This window comes from Rhinichthys klamathensis, unplaced genomic scaffold (assembly GCF_029890125.1).
Source record: "Rhinichthys klamathensis goyatoka isolate OS25496 unplaced genomic scaffold, OSU_Roscu_1.1 h1tg000557l_1, whole genome shotgun sequence".
In the NCBI taxonomy this organism is placed as follows: domain Eukaryota; kingdom Metazoa; phylum Chordata; class Actinopteri; order Cypriniformes; family Leuciscidae; genus Rhinichthys; species Rhinichthys klamathensis.
In genome coordinates this window covers 1,835,612-1,844,709 of record NW_026607025.1, presented here as the reverse complement: position 1 = coordinate 1,844,709, position 9,098 = coordinate 1,835,612, and the positions used below count along the sequence as shown (strand labels likewise).

The window sequence follows — 9,098 nt, the reverse complement described above, 5'->3', positions numbered from 1 at the left end:
ACGTCACCGATTCAATGACTAAAATATTGACCTCGCTGACGCTGACGACGTCACGGGTTTTTTTTTTAGAGCCAATAAGAAGCCTTCAAATTGGTAAGTAGTGTTGAAAAGTTGTGCATTTCCGTTTAATTTTTAAATGTATTAACAATAATAAATTCAATTTTCATTGAAATACAATATAATCATTCAGAAATAAAATGTAAATAATACGAATTAATTAAATTATAAAAATGTAATAACTATAAGAATAGACACATTTACAGTATTATTCATATATACAGTATATATATATAAATAAAATTCGTATATAAACATATATATAGCCTAATATATAATTTAATATAAATATATACTTTTCAAGTATGTATATTATATTTATTATTAATATGGTTACACACACACATATACTGTATATATATATATATATATATATATATATGATTGCATTTTATACTTATGTTTACAGTAGGATTTAAATAATATGAATAATCTTTTCTTTTTTTTTTAACACTGACGTAGTTAGAATGCTGCGACAGGATCAGTGGGGAAAAAGAAGTTCCCTCATCTGATCAGATGACATCATCAGTGACATCACAGGTTGATTGCATCTGCAGCAGCATTGTGAACTTTTGTAAAGACGTTTAGCCATTGACTTTTAAATGCATCATTATATTCAAAACACACGAGGAAAGTCTCCGCATGAAAGACCCAAGACTGGCAGGTAAACGTGCTACAACATTTCTCTCCGAGACGGCAAGAAATTATATTAGATTGAATGGAGGATTTTAACTGTGACGAGATGATTGGCAGGGCAGTTGCACGCGACAGATCTGTCCGTTAAAGATGACTAAGTAGTATGTAAATGGACTGCATTTGTTCCAAAAGTCCAAAAGCTTGCCTACTCTTTTGCTACACACTCAAAAGTATGTACTTTTTCTTCACAAAAAGAGTACTTACTTTTAGGGCGTAGAATAAGTAAGCGAATTGGGACGCAGCCTAACTGATCAGCAGTGTTGCCAATTTAGATTTTTACACCATTTTAGAGATTTTTTTTTCTCAAAAAAGTGACTAGCCTAGCAGCTTTTTGGACTGCTTGTTAACATTCAGTCAGTCACTATATCACACTTGTTCCGTTGCCTAACAATATGTAAATGAGAACAGCTTTATTTGACATTCGGCTGTATCGTGACAGCTGGCGCTTTACGTCATCTAGCGACATTCAACGACATTTTTCAGCAGGTTTGAGCTACTTTCCATTGAAAATATTTGGCAACACTGCTTATCAGGTAATCCCACTGATGACACAGAAGCTACTGACAGATGTCCCGTTTTCCACTAATTTATGGCGTTTTACAGTAAAATGTTCATTTAAACCTGCCCACCAAGCCATCGTTTCTGTCAGCAGTCGCTAGGCAACGCTCGTCACCTGCATTAGCCTGCACAAACCCGCGACGACCTCATTACTGAACTTATTTAAAGTGCTAAATTTCAGTAAGTGTTTCATAAATGCCCTCATTAATGTCATGTCACAGCGAAAAACAAAGATTTACTGATATTTTCTCTGCTAATTTATCTTTCTGTGGAAAAATAGGAGTTGGACTGAGCGCATCAAAACCCGTAAAGTTAGCCGTACGGACATCATCATGAGTGTGTGTGTGTGTGTGTGTGTGTGTGTCAACCTGTTAGACATGTCAAAAGTTCAACTCTCCCACCAAAATTTTCTCATTATTCTCTAATAACTGCCGTTTTTTTCCGTTCTCATCTCATCTGTGTCATCTTGAGTCTGTTTGGTCTTATCAGCATGTCACTGTTTATGATACCCGGGCAAAATATAGGCTGAGATGATTGATGTTTGTGATCGCTGCATGATTTTTATTTCGCTCAGTCTATTCAGAGCTCATTAGAGGAAAATCATATTGCAGCCGTTCAGGGGAAAAAAAAAACAAACAGTATCGGCAAAGTGAAATCTGTTCTCCATCACTGAACATCACATCTAAACTGGGGAGTGGGAGGGGGAGGTTTAAGCATGACACCTTTAAGTTGGAAATTCTCAGGAACAGGAAATAGATGAGGAAGGGAACAGGAAATGAACTGGGTAAGAAATTGATTGTGATGTTCTAGCAGAACCATTTAGGAAATATTCTGGGTTCATTTCAAGTTCAGCTCCATTAACAGCATTTCAGGCATAATGTCGATTTCAGCAGAAAATAATTTGGACTCGTCCTTCAGTTTTTTGAGGCACAAGCAAAAATGATGGATACAGTGAGGCATTTATAATGGAAATACAAGGGTTGGTAAACAATAATAATACATTTTTAGTGCTATCAAATTGATTAACTGTTGTTAATCACATCTAACATAAAAGTTTGTACATAGATACATTATTTACAATATTTTATGTTAGTTGCGATTAATCGTGATTAATTGATTTGACAGCACTATAAATTTAAATTTTGTAATGCGCCTTTCTCATACTCAAAGTGTTGAAATATATACTGTATATTAATATATACTATATACCATTAAAATATATACTGTAATGTATCATTATTATGATGAACTTCTTCCAAATAATTAAAGTTTTAGTTGTCCTTTTGTAGCAGTAGTTACAAATAATAAATAGTACTGTAGTAACTTGCATTTTTTTTTTTTTTTTTTTTTGATCCATCATCCAAACCGCTTGTACTATAGTGCCGTTACACTTATGATTCATTTTAATTTTAGTTTATTTTGTATTTTACTTTTTAATTTAAATTTATTTTACTTTTTATTATTATCATTTTATTTGGTAATTGTATTATTAATTATAATTATTAACTAAATAAAATTAGTTTTATGTTTTAATTATTTTATTTTTTATTTTATGTGACAATTCACATTGTGCCACAAAATATTCCTTAGTTATTATTTGACACTTATGTTTGCTCGAAACAGATTTATTCTACAGCCTTTGACAACATTCCCAGAGCTCTTGGAAAAGCAGTTCAGCAGTTTCAGCTGGGATGTGGTGATCTCCTCTTTGAAGAAGTGCCAGGTAGGAACGGGGGAAAATCTCCATTGCAAATGTGAACTCAACATCTTGCTGATGCTAACATTTTTTCTCCTGTAAAGGTATTTATATAAGTACAGTAAGGAACCTGCTAATGAAGTCTGTAGACATCAGTTTTCAGATTTCAATGGGTAATGAGGGAATTTCATAATCAGGGGTAGCAGATTAGCATCAGGTTTGGTTTTTCATACACTGACTGACAAAAAAAAAACTCTAGAAAAGAAAGATTTTATAAACAAAACTGCTGTTAAACTAGTTGCAGTTCTGATTGCGAAGTATAAAAATGACGTTTATATATAATGCTTAGTTGAAAAGGCTGGTCTGAATGTGTGTTTCTGGTAAGTGCAACCATCATTTCTGGCCTTGTGATTTTTATCTGCTAATGAGCAGATGTAAGAAGGCAGGATTGATTCATTACTCACATTAAGTCCTACTGCGCTCTTTAATTTGAGCTCGTCAATGTCAGCTTGAAATTTGATTGTGCATCAGAACTGACAGTTTTCTGTAATGATCACAAGCAAAGCACTTCAAAGAGAGGATCAGAGATAGGTGTCTCCAGGTCGACATGGAGCAGTGTATCAGATGCGTCTAACGTCTATGATGTGAGGCATTTCAGGGTGAATCCATATCTAGCAGGAAAAAATGACGGGCGGGACTTTGGCGGGAATCCATTGGTATTTGGTGAAATTTACTGATAAAACACTGCTTGGTTATTTCTTAGACCAGAGACGTGTGTAAAATGGAAACTTGGAGAAACAGCTACACCCCAGACATCAGAATCCAATATGGCTGCTCAGCACATCAGCCCCAGTAAAACAGTAGTAATATATTGTTTATTAGCACTTCTATTTGTTTCTCTATAAACACAGTGGTCCACACAGTACTATACAACCTCTATTTGTGGAATAATACTTAATACTTTGGCATTATCTGTGCAAAATACCATGTTTTTTATGTGTTTGTATTCCGAAAGAGCAAGCACAACAAAAAGAAAGTTTGCCTGAACGTGTCTGTGACTGGTCCTACTTGCACCGCTCAGAGCGGGATTCGAACCAGCGTCACTGACATGGGAGGCGCGTTAACAAGGACGCTAAAGTCCGCAGTAGCTAGTGTGCCTCTTGAGATTTTTACCTGCCCAGCTGTTTACTAGCTGGCCTCTGTTACACTCACCCCCCTAAACGTCACTCCCACCCGGGTCACGGCACCAATGTGACTGGTCCTACTCGCCCCGTTCCGAGCGGGATTCAAACGAGTGTCACCAGCATGGGAGGTGGGTATGTTAACAAGGACGCTAAAGTCCGCAGTCTCTGGTGTCAGTTGCTAGTGTGCCTCTTGAGATTTTGACCTGCACAGCTGTTTACTAGCTGGCCTCTGTTACACTCACTCCCATTAGGGTCACGGCACCAATGTGACTGGTTTTACTTGCTCCATTCCGAGCGGGATTCCAACCAGCATCACCGGCATGGGAGGTGGGCGAGCAAACAAGGACGTTAGAGACCGCAGCCTCTAGGGTCAGTCACTAGTGCGCCTCTTGAGGCCAGGGGAGCGAGGTTTCCCTGCCCAGGGTTTTACTAGATGGCCTCCCTTACACTCATTCCCATCTGGGTCACGGCACCAATGTGACTGAACCCATAGCAAACCACAACCATCCAATAAATGGACAAAATCAAGTCTCTCTCTACAATGATTTCTTGTTCAAGAAGCCATTAGTATACATCACAATAGGGATGAAAAGACTATCACAACTTGCGTTTCATGCCGACTTAACTCAAACATGAATTTGCCTCCTAATTTCAGAACGCCACTGCACGCCACTGCTCTGTAGAGCACAAAGCACTCACTCACTCATCTGCATCACTTTCAGCCGCGGCCCCAGCTGGGGGTCGCGGGGTCACTGTGTTGTGGGTTCAGTGGTAGAGCAGCGATTGTAAAACCTGCTCTCCATCTCTGCAGGCTACAGCCGCACGTTTCCTTCCATCAGCGGAGGAGAGAGAGAGAGAGAGAGAGGCCGAGCGAGCAGATGGAGGGAAGGTAAACTCTCTGTAGGGAGGAGTTTTTGAACTGCTGTAAGAAAACCTGCAATTTTATGCCTGTTACTGGACTGCATCGCAATGCAGAGGCTGATGCCATTGTTTAAACTACATCCCTGTGCTTGTTTTTCAGCTGATATAGGGCTAGTTGTCGCAACATCACAAAACTATAAGGTTATTTGTCCATTTACGCAAATTCTTGTTTGTCTGTTCAGTTTTTTACATGTCTGACTCAATGTTGAGAAATATATTTGAATTATCTTCATTTGAGGGCAATTTTGAGCTAATAATGAAATGCTTTTTGATTAACCATCACATCAATAAGGATTAGAGTTTTGGGCCAGCTGACAAAACTTTGACGCATAAAATCCCTGTTTAATTTTTAATAACTTTAAAGCTTTCAGCTATCATTGCAAATTTCAATTGAAAAAACAACAACTTTTTCAACAAGAAAAATGTTTTAGCACTTAAAATATAATATAATATAAAATTAAACATTTTTTATTATAAATTTAAATATAAAAGTATACATTTTAAAAAAAATGTGATCAAAAATACATTTGATGTGAAAAATTTACAATAGATTACTATTTTAAGCTATTTAAAATGACATTTTAAAAATGTTAATTATACCTTAAATGTAAATCTAAAAATTACAAATTCATTGAATGATATTGTGTGTGTGTGTGTGTGTGTGTGTGTGTGTGTGTGTGTGTGTGTGTGTGTGTGTGTGTGTGTGTGTGTGTGTGTGTGTGTGTGTGTGTGTGCGCCTGTGTGTGTTGAAAACAGTGAATAATTTGGCAAATCAAGCCAAAATCTGATCTATCCTGACCGAACAAGTATAAATATTCTTTACTGCTGAACCCTTCATGTAGTGAATTTGATTAAAATTTTAAATCGTTAAGCAACTCTATGTATTTTATTCATGAAACGTTTTATAAAAACATGACGTCCTAGAATACCCCTATTTTTTTATTTTATTTTTCGGTTTCAGCCAACTTCTGGGGACAATTTTGTCCCCAAAGTATAGCTAAATACCGCACTTACTCAGATACACACTTGTCTACACAGTGGGAGCTTTCCAAATCTATAGCGGGGCCATTTCGCCTCGTAAAACAGCAGCGGCGTCAGAGTATTCCTGGCAGGGGTTATTTCTCATCCGCTTGGCTGGAAGAGCTGTGTGATATTACAGGGGTTCCACAGTAAATAAACCTCATATAGATGAATTTCAGCGGTGTGATATTCCTCTGGATAATTTATTCTTTTGTTTGTGTCTTTGACTGTGGATTTGCATATTTTGATTGTTTTTGCTTCTGTGGGTGAGTGAACGACAGCTCCAGAGATTTTCACCTCACAGCTGCCATGGTTATCTTGCTTTCCACTCCAAATGTGTGTGGTTTTTAAAAGCTCATAAATGATATATATTTATTTAGCGAAGGTGAAGTGTCATTTTTTCGGTAGTAAAACACTTTCATGTCTCTGCTTAATTTGCAGGGACAACTAGAAGTCATCCGGTGGATGATTTTCTTAAAAAACTTAAACACTGTGACTGTGGATTTAACACAATATGACACAGCAATATTGACTCTCAAATTTGTGTGAATCAGGGGCGTGTCACAGTCTTCGTCTGCACCTGTCTGTCTTAGTCATCTTCACTACACTTCCCAGCATCCTCTTGTCTCCACACCTGAATTCACTCCCTCAATCATCCACCTGTTCATCGTCTTAATCATCTGTGTCACCTGTCCTCACCTCGTTAGTGGTCGTTTGTATCTGTATTTAGTTCTCTCTGTTCAGTCTGTCTTGGTCGGTTCTTGTATATGTTACGTGTTAATGTGAGTTACCTTTTGCCTGTCAACCTGCCTGTACCTGTTTGTTGTTTTGGAGATCTTAGTAAATGTTGGAATTGGAGCCTTGTCTCAGCCTCTTCTTCATCCTGCACCATAACTCGTGACAGAAGAACCGACCAAGTAAAGAGTCAGCATGGGAATTCTTCTCACCCCGGTTAACCCAGCTCACTCTCCATTCACCCCAGCCGATCGTCTGGTCCATTGTTTTCAAGACGGTAGCCCAATTGAGGAATATGTGGAAAAATTCCTTGAAATATCCCACCTCGTGGACTGGACTGACGATGCGCTGAAGACCGTATTCTGGTGTGGTCTGGATGAACCTTTGTACCAGCAAGCTCCAGCAACGGCAAACCCAGGTTCGTTTGCCCGGTACCTAGATCATGTGCTGTGGTTGTGTGGCTCAACCTTCACCATTGGTGAGGCTGATGACATTGCCACACAATCACCTTCTCCAGCCATCTCCATCACGCCCACCATCAAACCAGCCACCGGATCGGTATATGGACGTCCTGGACTGGTTTCTTGCATCGCCGATCCCCCATTTATATCAGCACGTACTGCCAGGAAGGCCATACTCTCAGAGACCGTCCAGCCAGAGACCGTCCAGCCAGAGACCGTCCAGCCAGAGACCGTCCAGCCAGAGACCATCCAGCCAGAGACCGACCGTCCAGCCAGAGACCGTCAGTCCAGAACCCTCACCGCTGGTTCCGTCCAGTCCAGCCAGAGCTTCACGTCAGCCACGTCCAGCCAGAGCTTCACGTCAGCCACGTCCAGCCAGAGACCGTCAGTCCAGAACCCTCACCGCTGGTTCCGTCCAGTCCAGCCAGAGCTTCACGTCAGCCACGTCCAGCCAGAGCTTCACGTCAGCCACGTCTAGCCTGAGCTTCACGTCAGCCACGCCGAGCCTGAGCTTCCCTGCAGCCCTGCCGAGCCTGAGCTTCCCTGCAGCCCTGCCGAGCCTGAGCTTCCCTGCAGCCCTGCCGAGCCTGAGCTTCCCTGCAGCCCTGCCGAGCCTGAGCTTCCCTGCAGCCCTGCCGAGCCTGAGCTTCCCTGCAGCCCTGCCGAGCCTGAGCTTCCCTGCAGCCCTGCCGAGCCTGAGCTTCCCTGCAGCCCTGCCGAGCCTGAGCCTTCCCTGCAGCCCTGCCGAGCCTGAGCTCCCCTGCAGCCCTGCCGAGCCTGAGCTTCCCTGCAGCCCTGCCGAGCCTGAGCCTTCCCTGCAGCCCTGCCGAGCCTGAGCCTTCCCTGCAGCCCTGCCGAGCCTGAGCCTTCCCTGCAGCCCTGCCGAGCCTGAGCTTCCCTGCAGCCCTGCCGAGCCTGAGCCTTCTCCGCTGGTCCCGTCCAGCCCTTCAGAGCCTTCACCACTGGTCCCATCCAGCATAGCCGGGCCTTCACCGCTGGTTCCGTCCGGCCCAGAGACTTGTAATGACTCTGTCACTCTCCCCATTAATTTTTTTTGGGGGGGGGGGGCATAGGCCACCCGAAGGGGCTTCTCCGCCATGGCCGCCCGAAGGGTCCTCACCACCATGGCCGCCCGAAGGGTCCTCACCACCATGGCCGCCCGAAGGGTCCTCACCACCATGGCCGCCCGAAGGGTCCTCACCACCATGGCCGCCTGAAGGGTCTCCACCGCCCTGGATGCCCGAGGGTCCGACAGTTCCACCCTGGACGCCCGAGGGTTCGTCTGCTCAGCCCTGGCCACGCCCATGTCCTGCTCCGCCCTGGCCACGTCCTGCTCCGCCCTGGCCACGCCCACGTCCTGCTCCGCCCTGGCCACGCCCACGTCCTGCTCCGCCATGGCCACGCCCACGTCCTGCTCTGCCATGGCCGCCTGCACTTCCTGATCCGCCCTGGAGGCTTCCCGTCCCAGTTTGGCCACGCCCTGGCCAGCCTTCAGGGCGCCCGCCCCCCCACCCCATTGATGTTCTACGGCGCGAGGTCGCGCCTTGTTAAAGGGGGGCATTCTGTCACAGTCTTCGTCTGCACCTGTCTGTCTTAGTCATCTTCACTACACTTCCCAGCATCCTCTTGTCTCCACACCTGAATTCACTCCCTCAATCATCCACCTGTTCATCGTCTTAATCATCTGTGTCACCTGTCCTCACCTCGTTAGTGGTCGTTTGTATCTGTATTTAGTTCTCTCTGTTCAGTCTGTCTTGGTCGGTTCTTGTA

General features: G+C 43.0%; 1 long non-coding RNA gene across 1 annotated transcript; it reads left to right on the top strand.

Annotated features, from left to right (window-relative positions):
• Nucleotides 1-2,108: 2,108 nt before the first annotated feature.
• On the top strand, nt 2,109-5,123 carry LOC130073651 (uncharacterized). The gene is made up of 3 exons (XR_008804380.1): nt 2,109-2,290; nt 2,935-3,034; nt 5,003-5,123. It is a non-coding gene; the product is annotated as an uncharacterized LOC130073651 (long non-coding RNA).
• Nucleotides 5,124-9,098: the final 3,975 nt, after the last annotated feature.